The 16,179-nt window shown below is 35.7% G+C and overlaps 1 protein-coding gene across 9 annotated transcripts in view; it reads left to right on the forward strand.

Annotated features, from left to right (window-relative positions):
- Positions 1–16,179, forward strand: part of RABGAP1L (RAB GTPase activating protein 1 like) — a 716,515-nt gene that overhangs the window by 89,713 nt on the left and 610,623 nt on the right. For 2 of the 9 annotated variants that reach the window (XM_074222073.1, XM_074222080.1), the window contains exons 1-2: positions 12,563–13,660; positions 15,316–15,460. The exons of 3 other annotated variants lie outside the window; for them this stretch is intronic. The gene's annotated coding sequence lies outside the window, so the exon portion shown is untranslated. Of the gene's footprint in view, positions 1–12,217; positions 13,661–15,315; positions 15,476–16,179 lie in introns of those variants that run through there. 4 more of the 9 variants (XM_074222083.1, XM_074222082.1, XM_074222076.1 and 1 more) reach the window with 4 other exon arrangements.

Genomic DNA, 16,179 nt, shown 5'->3' on the forward strand with positions numbered 1-16,179 from the left:
ATGTAATAGGAATTTTAAAAAAAAGAGGGACTGTGGACTTGAGCACTGGTTCCTTGTTAAAAACTTGAGCAGTTACGTGTTACATAAGCAGCAAATTATTAAGATTAATTCTATAAGAATTTATACAGTAGAAGTAAGTGAAATTATACAACAGGATGTATTGATATTATGTATTATTTATGTGGACAGATTCAAGAGTCAAAAGAATCTTGGTAGATTGCAACAATGGTCCAGGTTAGGACTGAAAATATTTTATGCAAATGGAGCCCAGAAATAGAGGTTTTAGAAAAGGTCTATGTTCTAATAGCTATCAATCTGAATGTGTTTTGATTTGCTTTCCTATTTCTGGTGACCCACCATAACAGACCTGTGGGGTAAAACTTTATTTTTTTTTCTATAATGTTGGAATATCTGTCTCAGTCATTTCTGTTTCTGTAATTTACATGTAGACATTACCTAGGTTCATAATCTTGTGATACTTTGCATTCTTCCTTCTACTGCATATTCATTCAGGTACCAGGTCTTATTCATTTTACCTCCACATTTACCTCCACATTTTACCTCCATCTCTCATGTCCAGGAATTTTCTTCTTTCACCTTCTTACATAATTCTCTTTCTCTTTTATTACATGGCCACCATATTAGTTTAGGCTCTTATCTCTTGCTTGGAATATTGTCATAGACTTCCAGTTGGTATACCTATCTCATTGTTGTTCTCTCTCCATCCATAACATATATGTGCCAAGTGTTATTCATTTATTCTCATTCTTGTTCTCATTCTTGTTCTCGTTCTCGTTCTCATTCATTCTCTCTCTCTCTCTCTCTGCAAGGCAATGGGGTTAAGTGACTTGCCCAAGGTCACATAGGTAAGTAAGTATTAAGTGTCTGAATTTGAACTCAGGTCCTCCTGACTCCAGGGCTGGAGCTTTATCCACCAAGCCACCTAGCTGCCCCCCAAGTAATATTTTTGAAGTGTAGGTCTGACCATGTCACACTGGAGTTAAGAAATTCCAGTGACTGTCACTGTCAGTGTGACAATGTTACCTCATCTTTTTAATCAGTTACCAAATCTTGTTGAATCTTTTGTCTATAATCTTTTTCCCATCTATTTTTTTCTCTATTCACATGTCCATCACCCTAGGTTAGCACCTCATCTATAGACTATAAGCTCCTTGAGGTATGGGACATTTCACTTTTGTATTTACATCCCTGAGATCTGAAACATAAGTACTTAAATGTTAACTAATTGATTCCAGGAATGAGTAGGGACAAAAGTTCAAATATTTAGAATTGGAGAGGGCATTAAAAGAAACAGTAGTCTAGCCTGTCTAAAATAAAGAATGAGTAAAGAAGAAAATGGAATAAAATTAGAAAGGTATATTAAAGCCAAATGACTCAGATGTCAGGCTAAGAAATTTGTATTTATTTATTTATTTTGGGTAACCAACAGTAGCCACTGAAGTTCTTCAGTTTTTTCCAACTGTAAAATGAAAGGATTGAACTAAACCATAAGGGCTTAAAGTGTCAGTCTTTCTACTCTGACCTTTTTGATGTTTCCTGTACATGTTATTTTTGACACCTACCCTGTGCCTTTTTTTTTTCAGAAGTAGACCCTTATACTTGGGATGTTTTTCCTTCTTCTGTCTCTTAAAATGAAATGATCATATGTGTGCATTATTATGAAGGCTCTTTGGAAGCTGTTTAAAGGGTGGATTGGAACAGGGAAAGACTGTGTATATATAGGGTAGACAATTTTGAACAAGAATGGTCAGTGTGAATAGAGAGAAGGGAGCTAAAAATCAATAGAATTTGGGAGCTGTTAAGAGAGGTTAGGAGAGAACAGGGAAAGCAGCACACTAGTTTTGAGCCTGGTTTATGAGAAGAATGGTGGCACCATCAACAGAAAAACGAAAGTTTGGTGGAGAGATATTTTGGAATAAGATAATGAGTTTAGTTTTTGGACATGTTGAGTTTGAATTGCTAATAGGACATTGAAGTGTGAGATGATGAATAGGCAATTGGAAATAAAAGTATTAGTTCTGGAGAATGAAGTTATGGACTAGAAAAGAAATACATTTCACTATCAGCCTAGAGGTGATTATTGAAGCTGTTAAGAGTAAGATTTCAAAGAAGAGTGTAGAGGGGGGGGAAAAAGACATCATCATCATCATCATCATCATCATCATCATCATCATGTTTGTCTTTCATTTTTTTCTTTTTTAAAATTAAAAAAAAATTTTTTCTTTTATTTAAGGCAATAGGGTTAAGTGACTTGCCCAAATTCACACAGCTAGGCAATTATCAAGTGTCTGAAGCAGGGTCTGAACTCAGGTCCTCCTGATTCCGGGACCAGTGCTTTATCCACTGTGTCACCTAACTGCCCTTGTCCTTCATTTTTGAAGAAGACCACAAAATCAGGGAGGTGATGCCATGACATGCATGTGAATTGGATTTGAGTGAGGGGGGCTGTGCTAAGTCAATAGCCTCACTTTCTTCTTCAGAGTCATCTGGATCCAGTGGCCAGATATGAATCTGGATGACAAGAGGTAGAGCTCTGGATGTGTTAAGTGATTTGCCCAAAGTCATAGAGGTGGTAAGTGGGAAATATCTGAGATTGGATTCAAACTTCTGTCCTCCTGACTCCAAGGCCAGTATCTATGTCTATCCATTGCACTACCTAGCTGCCCTAGGAGAGAATTTAGGTCTTTTTGGCATAGTTTAGAATGGGAAACACTGACATTAGAGCATAGCTTTCTCTTTCTCCTTCTCTAATTTATCTTCACTCTCTTCTCCCCTCCTTTTTTCCTTTCCCCTTCCCTCTGTCCCTCTATCTCAGGGTTTTCTTAAACAGAGAATAAGTACATAAATCGCTTTTAGCTGAGTTGCTTGGATTTTTCCTTTGAGTAACAAGTTGCCAACTAGTGTGCTTTTATTTGGCATTTTTCTCATGCAGTCACATATGTATCTATATCTATATCTATCTATCTCTATCTCTATCTCTATCTCTATCTCTATATCCCTATCCCTATCCCTATCCCTATCCCTATCCCTATCCCTATCCCTATCCCTATCCCTATCCCTATCCCTATCCCTATCCCTATCCCTATCTCTATCTCTATCTATCTATCTATCTATCTATCTATCTATCTTTTTATTCCTTGATTTTGATTTTTGGTAATCCTATTCCCAAAGGGTCCAAATTAGGTCTGGTTTAGTCTAAGTTGAAAAGCCTTGGGGCAGCCAGGTAGGTAGTGGTATAGAAGTATTGGGCCTGAAGACGGGAAGACTCATCTTCTTGAGTTCCAATCTGGTCTCAGACACTTATTAACTATGTGACCCTGAGCAAGTCACTTTACCCTGTTTGCTTCAGTTTCCTCATCTGCAAAATGAGCTGGGGAAAGAAATCCAAACGACTCCAGTACTTTTGCTAAGAAAGCCCCAAGTGGGGTCATGAAGAGTTGGACACAATTGAAAAATGACTGAAGAGCAACAAAAGAAAAAGCCTCTCTCCTTGTAGTTTGAAAACCCACTGCTAGAAGTGAACTTGGATTAATCATGAGAACAAGGGGAAAGGGGGAAGGAACAAACATTTATTATGTTAGGCACGATGCTAAAGTGCTTCACAAATAATCTCATTTTATCCTCATCACAACCTTGTGAGGTAGATACTATAATAGTGAAGAAAACTGAGGCAGACAAAAGTTAAGCAACTTTGTCAGAATCCCACAGCTAGTCACTGTACAAGGATGAATTTGAATTTGACTTCTCCACTCCAAAGCTCAATTCGTTGGAAGTGTTGGAAGTGACCATAGAGGTCAGGACCATAGAGAGTCCAACCACTCAACCACTCTTGTTTTCAAGTTGAAGGAATGGAGGCCCAGGAAGGTGAAATGACTTGCTAATTGAGTCTAATAAATAGTAGTGAGGCAGAGCCAGACGCTAAGTAAGTCTCCAAATCCATCATTTTCTTCCTGCAGTTACCCATCATTCCTGAACCCTGGTTGCCTACCTGGATCTTTCTGTTGATGACATTATTTGCTCACATGAGTGTACTACTCCATGCAAATGATTTCCAGATGTGTATATTTGCCTTTCTTTAATCTCTTTCCTGAAATCCAGTTCTACATTATCAACTGACTATTGTTTATTTCAGACTGGATGTTCCCAGAGATATCTCCAACTCAATATGTCCAGAGCAGAACTCATTATCTTTTTCTCCAGACTCATTACTTTTTTTTTTTTGCAAGGTAGTGGGATTAAAAATTGCCCAAGGTCACACAGCTAATTAAGTGTCTGAAGCTGGATTTGAACTCAGGTCTTCTTGACTCCAGGGCCAGGGCTCTATCCATTGTTCCACCCAGCTGCCCCTGAACTCATTACTTCTACTCCAGTGCCAGCACTGACTCCTGTGTAAGGCCCTTCCAGAGTTTTGTAGCTGCTAGTGCCTTAGAATGTCATTTTCTTGAGGCAAGGGACCATTCGTTTCTGACTTTGTATTTCTCACACCTAGCTCAGTGTCTTGTATGTCATAAATTCTTAAAAGTGATTTTTGATTGATTGGTTGATGAATGATTCTTGGCTTGTGGAATTTTGTATAGCTTCCAAAAAAGGGTATCTATATTTGTCAGTTGTAAGTCTTTTAGATATGTTAGGGCAGGAAACACTTTTTGATCTTTCAAAAATATTTTGGTTGAAATGATTTTTAAATTCATTCTGTGGGCCACTGGCCATCTTACTCAAATCTAATTGTTCACAGTACCAGGGATTCTTAAAATTATTTACCAGGGCTGTTTTGCAGGCTAATAAAATTTTATTTGCATTAGTTGGCATTTGGGAAGACTGATAGCAAAAAAGCATTTAGGTAGATGACAGTTTGATTCATTTGAGGTGATTAGATCCAATGGGAGGCTAAATTTTTAAAAATTTAAACAAGATAAGTTGAAAGACAATTTATATATAAAATTTAATATAGTATCCAGGCTTAGAATTCTATTTATTTGATGCATAGGTTTTGAGATAAAATATTTTGTTTTTCAAAACAGATTTATTGTCATTTAATAACATGGTATAAAATATTTGCAAAATAAAAGCCTAATAGAAGTTCCTGTTTTTTATTTCCAATAGGAATATATATATATATAATGTAATTCTGACTACTGTTTCCTCATGTTTAATTTACAGGTGTATGTATATTAGATTAATATTTTGTACTTGATTTATCAGTTTTTCTTATGATTATTTTAATAGAAATATATTGTACCTAATTTTTGATTGGTTTAGTGACTTCGTTTCTTTGGAATTATCTGGTTAATTTAGACAACAATAAGATACCTTTTTAGCCCTAGCACTAAGTAGTTTTGTTTGCTGTCTCATTGTCTCCTAGTCTTATCCCCAGAGACTTAGGATGGCAGGAGGGAAATTTTTCTACCAATGGAAAAACTTCCAAACTGTCCAAAATTGAAATGGGTTGCCCATTACTGGTATTCCTAAATTAGGAAGGTGACTGAGGATTTTGTGGAGGGAGGAGATTTCTGTTCAGGTATATTGTGAAGTAGATGATTTTGGAGATTCCCTTTGACTTGGAGCTGGAGACTTGTTTTAGTGACTTTGCTGATGGCTTCTTGATCCCAATGAACTTCTTCCAGTGAATAGACAAGCACAACTTATCCTTCCTGTTATGTCTGCTAGAGGGCAAAAGAAAAAGAGGCACAGCGTTTGTTAGCTGAAAAAGCCTAGGAAGGAAGTTGGTGGGGGAAACCCAGACCAGGGACAGAATTGGGTAATTCCTGACTTCAGGCGTGTCTCTTTGTTGGGGTTCCAGGTGACCTTTGTGGGGGCAATCTCCAATACTTAGAATTTTATGCAGGCAGTTGGGGGGGGTGGAAACCTTTTTATTTCTCAGAAATATCTGATTATAGGATCTAGAAAGTGAAAATTTTAAATTGTGAAAAATTGTAAATTAGTAATTTGAAGACCTGGACTGGGCTATATATAAAGATATACTCTATAGAATCAAATGAATCATTAGCCTTACTGTAGATTAGTCCTTGAATTTGTTAAAAAAAAGATCAGATACAACTTAGTTCAACAAATATTTATTAATTGCCTACTATATGCAAAGATTTAAGGGGGGGAGAGTGCTGTACAAAGTCACCATCCTCACTCTCTCCTCTAGAGCCATCTGCATCAGTGGCTGAATATGGGTCAGGACAACTGGTGATGGCCCTGGATCAATGGGAGACATTGAGTTTTTAAAGCAAGGGGTCTTTCCCAGGTCATAGTAAGATCATCAGGGTTTCTTGGTGATTTGATGATGATGATGATGATGTTTGTCTTTCCTTCTCTAAGAAGACTGACATCAGGGAGGTGATACCTTGAAATACACATGAATTGGATTTGATTGAGGAGTTGCTGTACTAAGTCACCAGTTTCACTTTCTCCTCTGGAATCACCTGGGCCTAGTAGCCAGATATGAATCAGAATGACTAGAGATGGCCCTGGATGAGAGGCAATCTGGGATTAAGTGATTTATCCAAGGTTACATAGCTACTAAGTGTTTGAGGCTTCATTTGAACTCAGGTCCTTCTGACTTCAGGGCTGGAGTTGTATCCATTTAGTTAGAAAGTAATGAAGCAAAGATTAAACTCTTTTGCATGGTCAAAAAAAAAACAACCCCCCCCCCAAAAAAAAAGAACAATTTGGGAGGGGAAGACCCTCAGGGTTTTCTGGCCAAAATAGAAACTGCTTCTATTTACATTTTCTCTGAGCCAATCCCTGCCAAACCCAGATATCCTTACTCCAAATCCAGTAGTCCCTCTGTGATGTACCACTTGCACTCAGCCTTAATTTTGTATGTTTGTGTAACCTATATGATACATTCATGATACAGTCATAAAATTATATTTTAATTTTATTCCCCACAGTTTAAATAGGTAAAATAATAACAATAATAAATAACATTTCTTATGTTTGATTTTGAAAGTATTTTATGAAAATAATCCCATTTCATCTTCACAGAGGTCTCAGGAAAATTTGTGCTACTATGATCCACATTTAACAGATTAGGAAACTGAGGCAGATAGTGATTAAAGGATCACACAGCTAGTGCATATCTGAGGCTAAATTTGAACTGAAGACTCCTTAACTTCAGGGCCAGCACTCTATTCATTTTGCCACCTTACAGCCCAGAAAGGTATTTTATTAAGCCTACATATGTATCTAATAATATCTAATAATTAGCCTTGGGAAGAATTTCCCTCTTAACACCTGCATACTCCTTTTTTCATCATTATAACTCATCCAATTAACTTAGGAAAAAGGTTATATATCAGCAACTTTGTGAGGAATTTTTAAAACTTAATATTATTGGGGCGGCTATGTGGCCCAGTGGATAGAGCACCAGCCCTGGAGTCAGGAGTACCTGGGTTCAAATCTGGCCTCAGACACTTAATAATGACCTAGTTGTGCAGCTTTGGGCAAGCCACTTAACCCCATTTGCCTTGCCAAAAAAACCCCCAAAACTTAATATTATTGAACTTTGTTGCATATGTGCTACTAGTTTGATTTTAGAGGTCTGCAGTACTTTTACATTTGAAAAACTCTGGCATTAATATATATCTGCCATAAATATAAGAACTACAGTTAGTTTACTTAGTGCACATTCTCTTCTTCAACCTATTTTTATATAATTTATAAGTGGGAGCTTGTGCCAAGCTTAATTTTTAGACTTACAGAACTAGCTATAATTTTTCTTCTTGTGTGATAAATTTATTTTTATGCAAGTGACTAAAAAATATAGAAGAGTAGGTATGTATGACTTTTTTGTCTTTGTAGATTAAAATAAATATGTACAAAGGGTGAAATTTCCTTTTCAGAATGTTATGTAAAATTTGGCATATGTAGAGGGCTCTCATATCTGAGTTCAGATAACAGTGAATTTAATGGTAGGCAATTTGAGATTTTTCTGAGATCTATACCCTGCTAACCCCCTTTTTGTTGAAAGCTTCAGCAATCAAACTATGGTAAATACATAACATACACACTATTTTAATTTTATTTTTTCCAATTACATATCAAGATAATTTTCAGCATTCATGTGTGTGAGTTTTTGAATCCCAAATTTTTCTCCTTCCCTCCTTCCTGTCCTCTCTTCCCAATTCATCTGACATAGATTGTATATATGTAATCAGAATACATAACATTTTGAAAATAACTAATTTGGTAGATTAAAAGGTATTGGAAAAAGATCACTTACATTTTGGAAATACTGTTGTCTTTTTTCCTTGCTGTGAAAACTTTACTTTCTAAATCTTTAAGTATGTTAAGTGGAAGAAATGCTTGACATGGGAACTAAATTAAAGAATTTTGTCCTGTAAAATTTAGAATCCAGTTTATTTATGTCAAATAAACAGAGTGCTGAGTTTATTTCATTCCAGTCTGCTTTCTTCATACTCTGTATGAATTGAGTATTTCATAGTGTACCTGCAAGGAGAAATAAAACTCTAGGGAACTATTGAATTGCTATAACTTTTAGGATCTATCCCTAATCTGGAATCACATTTCTGAAAGAACATCTTCTGGTCCATATAGTGGGAAAAACAGTTTTTCTATTGTATTCTTTATGTGACCAGGTAAAAGATCATTTGTTTCTTACCTTCATGCACTCTCTGTAGCAAAGTAGACTTTTTTGTTTTTCATATCATATTCTCATCTCCCTTGGATACCTTTGCACTGACTGGCTCCCACTTTTTTAGAATCTACTTCTTTTTTCTTTTTTTAAACTTCTTGGAATTTCTAGTTTCCTTCTAATCTCACTTCAAATGCCAGGTTTCCAGTGATTCCCCCCCCTCAGAATGGTTTTTCATTTCCTTCTCCAGTTCATTTGCCCCAGGTCATACAGCTATCCAGTGTGCCTGAGGACAGATTTGAACTTGAAGGTGAGTCTTCCTGACTTCAGGTACAGCACTGTTATCCACTGCACCACCAAGCTGCCCCTCAACTGCTGATGTTTTCCTACAAAATAGCTTCTATTTATTTTGTCTATATTTATGTGTGTAAATATTGTTTCCCCAATAGAATATATGCTCTTTGAGGGCAGGGACTGCTTCATTTTTGGTCATTGTATTTGCCTGGCACTTAGATGGTGTTTAATAAATACTTAATTGATTAACTAACCAATCAAATCTGATTATTCCCTCATTTCTGGAACTTCTCATCACTGCCTCTTGGCTTCCCTGGCTTAGTTCTTCAATTTTATTGAGGCTCATTTTGACACTTCTGTTCTAATGGGAAGCCCTTCCCATCCCCTCTTAATTCTAGCGCCTTTTCTCTTTTAATTACTTTCTATCTATCTTGTATTCAGCTTGTGTGTATGTATTTGTTTTTTCCTTTTTTTGTATCCTCAGAGTTTTGCATGGTGACTGGCTTTTAATATTAAGGCTTATTGCCAGATAATTAGCTATTTTCTTACCTCCCTTGGTGACTAATGTAGGTTCTTATTTCCTTGGAGGTCGTAGTTATTTTGTCCTCTTTAACATAGTTTCTTTATATTTTCTAACCCTTTGGGCATTCAAAAACTTGGCTAATTATTTTAATATTTCTTAGCATTCCAAGGTAGGCTGATTGGACTTAGTTTTTTAAAAATATATTTTATTGATACTTTTTGTATTTATTTTACAGATATTCTCTTCTCTCTCATGGCAAAGAAAAACAAAGAAGCAAAATCATTTTTTATTATCTGATAATGCTTGTAGTATTTTGACCTGGTTACAGGATCCATCATTCTGTTGACCGGTCTTGGATGTTCAAGATGATATATCCCATCTCTTTTTTCTTTAATATGGTACTATATTTTTTTATTCAAGAAACATCTCACATATTTAATAATTTCTTAGAATAGCCACTAATGTTATATGTTTCCTTATTAGCAAGAAAGTTAATGATGTAAATCCAGATTGGTTTATATAATAATGGCAAAACATGTTGTTGAGCAGCTTGTGGTAACCTGGCAGGTTTTCTAGCTTCTAGTTGCTGGAGGGCTTTCTTTGTTCATGAACTCAGATCATGACTCCAGAACTGGAAGGGATCTCAGAAATTATTTAGCCCAGCCTCCTTTTAAAAATAAGGAAATTGAAAACTGAGCAGTTGACTGCTCAGTCAGCTCCTCTGACTACACATCAGCAGTTTCTTCATTGTATCACTTTGAGGTAGTTAAGTAAGAGAATAGTATTTTCTGTTCTTTCCAAAAACAACTCACTCTCCCTCTAGAGATGAACTTGTCTTAGTTTTTAAGTCTGACAGTGATAACAATTGATGATACTTACTTGATTTGGTTTTGCTAAAACTTCCTAAGATAAAAAGAGGCTTGTATTTTTGTTCAAGCCTTTTTCTGTATCCTTTGAAATAATTATGTGATTTTGGATGTTTTGCTTTTTAACATGACTAATTATGTTGATTGTTTTCCTAAACTTATATGACCTAGAATGAATCTAATTTTATTATAGTGAATTTCTTGGAAAAATCCCTGTAGTTGGTGTGATAGTTTTGTTTAAAGAATTTTGAATGATTGTTCATTAATAATATTTGACCTAAAGATTTCTTTTAATGTTTTATCTTTCCTTGGTTTAGGAATTAGGACTATATTTGCCTCTTAAAGGGATTTTGATAGGGTGCTTTCTTTCTCAATATTTGAGAATAATTTGTGAAGTATGGGTACTAAGTGGTCTTTAAAAGCTTGATAGAATTCTCTTGAACTGGAAGTTTTTCTCTCTGGTAGTTCTTTTCCAACAATATCTATTTCTTTTTCTAAGATTGTATTATTTATGATCTCTATCTGATAGTTTGAGTCTTTTATATTTTTGAAGACATTCCTCTATTTCTTTTTTGTTATCAATTTTATAAGTATATAAGTTTTCATAATATGTTCTGGTCATTTTTATTTCTTTTGATATTGCTATGATTTCACTTTGCTCATCTGCTGTTTTGTTGTTTGATTTTTCTGCTCTCTTCTTTTTTTGATCAGATTAAGTATGATTTATCAATATTTTTTTTGTCTTTTAAAAGACCTGACCTTTAGTTTTTGTTTCTAGTTTATGTTTCCTTAATTTTTAATTTATCTTCTTTTGTGCTTATTTTAGGTTTATTTGTTGGCTTTGTAATAAAAAACCCCACATATTCAATTAATTAATCAATTCTCTTCTATTTTTTAATGTGTGTTTGTAAGTATAAGATATTTTCACCCTGAGAATTACTTGAGCTGCATTTCAGAAATCTCCATATGTCATTTCATCATTATCATTTTCTATTTCATAGATGTCAGTTGTTTCTATGATTTATTCTTTGACCCATTCATTATTTAGGATTTCATTAAATCTCTTTTGGGTCTGTGACTTTGTGGTCCCTGAGCCAGAGACTATTTTTATGGTGTTAACATCTAGAAACAGTATACATTAACTATTTCTACCTTTACACATACATACAAACATATACTATCTCTGTTAAAAATATGAATATTCTTTTGCTGTCCCATTTGGAATATGCCCAGAAGTATTTTAGATTTAGTTTCTAAACAAATTGTTCAGTTCCCTATTTCCTTTTTGATTATCTTTCTGTTAGATTTAATAACAGCTGAGAAAGGGATATTGAAGTCTCTTGTCACTATTATGTGTTACTACATATGTCTTCTAGTGGCTAATGTTTCTTTTATGAGTTTGGTGGCCAAGGCTTTAAGTTTATTAATAATGGTTTCTTTCAAACTATTTCAGACTACATTTAGAATGTGGTTTTCTTGTTTTTCTGTTTTTATTTTTTGAATTGTTTATTGCTGCTTTGTTTAATAACATGATTATAACTTCTGCTTTTTTGGATTATTTGATGCATAGTACATTTTCCCATAACCCTTCAGTTTTTATTTTGTGTATGTCTTTGTTTGTAATATATTTCTTATAAGGAGCTGATTGTAGTTTACATTTCTGTTCTTTTGTTCAATCTGTCATTTTCATGTTATTGGATTGTTTAATCCATTCACATTTTATGTTATGAGAATTAGGTTTATATTCCTTATATCTTATGTAAGGTATAAATCATATATATATATACATATATATATATATATATATATATATATATATATGTTAGATTTTTCTCTCCTCCTCGTACGTAAACACATTACTGTTTCTTAAGATATTTTTTAAATGTGACCCTGTTCCTACCGACTCTTTTCCTCTCCATTCTGATCCTCTTCTCTTATTTGTTAACTCTTTCCCTTTCTGATTTTGTTTATTAGTTCCATTTTCTCTCTCACTTTTATCTGGTTATCTAATTCTTCCCCACTTTTCTTTCTCTCATTGTGCCAGATAGATTCCCCTTTCTCTCCTCCTGTTAACTGATCTTATTAGTTTTAAAAATTTATTTTTCAACCCCTTTCCAAAAAGAATTTTTCTTTTTTTTGCTATGTATTCCCTCTTTCCATCTCCTGTTGACTTACATTTTCCTCATCTCTGACCCCTAAAATGTTTTACTACCTTTCTTTTCTCTTGTAATTAACACTTCCAAGGTAACTATTTTTTTTTAGGTTTTTGCAAGGCATATGGGGCTGAGTGGCTTGCCCAAGGCCACACAACTAGGTGATTTTTAAATGTCTGAGACTGGATTTGAACCCAGGTACTCCTGACTCCAAGGCTGGTGCTTTATCCACTATGCCACCTAGCCACGCCTCAAGGTAACTATTTTAGGCTTTTTCTGTAGGTACTACTCTCTGCCACTATTTTGTAGACTTTGTCCCTTGGATTTCCTCCTTACTCCCAGAACACTTTCCCATAGTAGAACCAACCCCCCATCAGTACACCATTGGTCTTATAACCTTGGTAACCCTCGCTTACTTTTTTCACCATTTGTCTCAAAAACTCCTTCTTAGGTCATGTTCTCCCATTCTCTTAGTGTCAGTTATCCCTCGGAGTTCCAGCTTCCTCCCCTCTGTGTTGGACTAATAGGCTTTTCAAAGATCAAATCCCCAAGGTCACATCCAATTCAAGGTCTCATCTCCCTTCCTAGACCATATATACCTTCACCCTTTGGAGCACTCTCCTACCACCAAAAAGCTTTTCTGAGCTTCTCCCCCTTCTCCTCACATACTCTCCTGCAGACTCTTCTCTTTCTGAGACAAGCACTTAATACATGATTTTTTGATTCATTTGTTCATCTCTTGTAGTCTTTTCCAGCTGGTTGCCTACATAATTATCTTCTTACTTTTTCTGTTCTTCAGTTTCTTCCTATATGTTGATTCCTTCCTTTCTGCCTACAAGTATGCTCGTCTCTTTTGTTCTTAAAATATGTTCATATAGCCCTCTTATCTCATCATTCTGTTTTTCATTTCCCTTTCTCAGCTTGACTCCTAGTTATGAAAACTTAACTGCTTCCACTTTTTCTCTTTTCATTCACAATTCAATCCCTTTGTCAGGGTTCAAATTTTATCAGTCCATTGAAACTTCTCTTTCTCAAATTATCTCTAGCAACTAGAGGAGAGTGGAAGAGAGGAGATGATAGAGGTGGTAGTCTGCCTGAGAAGATAAGATGGCATGTGGTCCCTTGTGCACTTGCCCTTGCCAAGAAGAAAGACCAGCTCTTCATGTAAGACAGTGGAGGAGGAGTTTTGTGGTAGGAGGTAAGATAGTGATGATGAGGAAAGATAGCTTATTAAATGCCCTCGCTTTTTTTGGTGAAATATGATGCAAGATTCTCAGGTGAAAGGTTTTGGTGGGTAGGATAGGCAAAATTAATTAGAAATTTGAGGAGGGAGGAAAAACTGTTCTGGTAAGTGGAATAGTTCTTTTTATTTTAAAAGTTAACATAAATAAATGCTTATTGTCAAATTTGGAATTTTAGATAGGAAGAAAGGCTGCCAGTCATTCTGAAAAGTACAGTGATTCTTAAACAGACACTTCAGTTGAGACAAATAAGGAATATGCTTATTAATGGGAAAGCGCAACAGGTTATTGTTATTATTGTTGTTTGCTTGTGTTCTCTACTAGGACTATGATATCAGGGAGGTGCTGCCATGATATGGGTTTTGGGAGAGAATTCTGTGCAAAGTCACTATCCTCACTTTTTTCTCCAGAGCCATTTGGGTCCAGTGGCAAGATATCACCCTGGATGACTGGAAGTGGTCCTAGAATGGTGGAGACCTTGACTTTTTTTTTTTTTTGCTAGGTAATGGGGTTAAGTGGCTTGCCCAAGGCCACACAGCTAGGTAATTATTAAGTGTCTGAGACCGGATTTGAACCCAGGTACACTTCTGACTCCAGGGCCTGTGCTTTATCCACTACGCCCACCTAGCCGCCCCCACCTTGACTTTTTTTTAAGCAAAGTCTTTAATTGGTCTTAGTTTGATTGAGGCAATACCCATTCAGTGCTTTAGGTTAAGTAAAAATGAGGCTGAGAATAGCCTCTTTTACTTGGTCAAAAAAAAAAATCTGTCTGGGAGGTGAGGACCCTCAGGGTTTCTGGGTAAAAACAAACATTGCTATTTACATTCACTCTGCGCCAGTTAGGGCCCAGTTCTTCTGAGGGACAGAAACTTGAAAGGTGAAAGGGAAACTAGAGGAGCTTCTTAGCTGTTGAATCCAGAACTCAGCAAACAGGTGTGGCAACCTAGTTGTTGGTCACCTCAATTGTTCTGGAGGACCAGCAGAAATCGAAACTTGTGTGCTTGTCAGCAACTTAAAGTGTATTTGCTGAACAGTATTAGAGATTCTGCTCTATGAATGCAGTCTCCAGCATATGCTAAAAGGGTAAATTGGCCTTCCTGTAAGAAAAGATAAAAGGAATGGAGAAATATATTTTCAAGGCTGTTAAAAATGTAGTCTTCTTTCAAAGAACTGAATTCTTTTGAGGAGGAAACAAAGGAGAGTTATGATGGAAAGAGACATTGGGGAAACCTAACCTGGAGAAGAATGCATTAAGAGAGGGTAAGAATACCCACTTAACATTTAGAGTTAAGTTCCATAAGCATGAGACTTTCCTGGGGTTGGAGAGAAGCTTGAGCAACCAATGAAGTAACAGCTTCCTGTGCTATATAGAATGAGATTGATGTGGATTGACAGATTCCATTAAGCGAGCATTTGCACACAGGACTGGTTAGAATAATAATCCCTAATAACATAGGGATCCTAGAGGGAAGGATACTAGATCCCAAAGCAAGGATGCAAATTTTACATCATAGGTATCACTGAGACTTACAGAAATGAGTGAGGCCAATCATGGAGTCAATATATGTTTTTGATTTGAAATATGACTAAAAGAATTTATTTTCTTCAAAAGGAGCAGCTTTGTGAAAATGGGACTGAAGTGTGAAAGTTATGAAGCTTTAGAACTGTGGATGCCTTCTGTATATACATGCATCTTTAGGGCTGTCCTGGAAGGTCTGTTTCAGAACTCATTTTAGTGCTTCAGATTGCCCCTGAAGGTTGGTTTTCCCAAGGTAATCTTGGGTTTTTGGATTTCCTCTGGGTTGGGGAAGTCTAGTGTAAGGAAATAAGCTTTGTCTTTGGGTCTCCAATACTCTATAGCTTGGGTTTTTCTGGACTGGTTTCCTTGACTAACTTTATGTAGTTAAATTTAATAAATATTTTATTAAATATCCACTGTTTATGTAAAATGCTTTTTGTTTGGTACCAAAAACTTGATGGATGATAGAATGGAAATTTCCAGACACATTTATGACACTTTTATTTATAAGTATGCTTTGTAAATAATAGGTGCTAAATTGTTGTTTTTCGATTGTGTTTGTCTTTTTAATGACCTCATACATCATTCTGTCCATGAGGTTTTCTTGTAAAGATATTGGAGTAGTTTGCCATTTTCTTCTCCAGCGGATTAAGGCAAACAGAGGTTTAAGTGACTTACCAAGGGTCACACAGTTAGTGTCTGAGGCTGAATTTGAACTCAGCCTGATTTCATGCCTAGCACACTAGCTGTTGAACCATCTAGCTGCCCAGGTGTTTAATTAGTCTTTGCTAAATTGAAATAAATTGTTGACCTTATAAAATATACTTTTCCTGTTTAAATGATCCCATAGAAATAGTTTTTAATGGTTTTCTTATGTGGCCTTTGATAATTACAAGCAAAATGTTATTTTGAAAATAATAGCTTAGAAATTTGTATTGTAAAAGTTGTTATTGCCAA

The sequence above is a fragment of the Macrotis lagotis genome, chromosome 2 (genome assembly GCF_037893015.1).
Source record: "Macrotis lagotis isolate mMagLag1 chromosome 2, bilby.v1.9.chrom.fasta, whole genome shotgun sequence".
Lineage (NCBI taxonomy): Eukaryota > Metazoa > Chordata > Mammalia > Peramelemorphia > Peramelidae > Macrotis > Macrotis lagotis.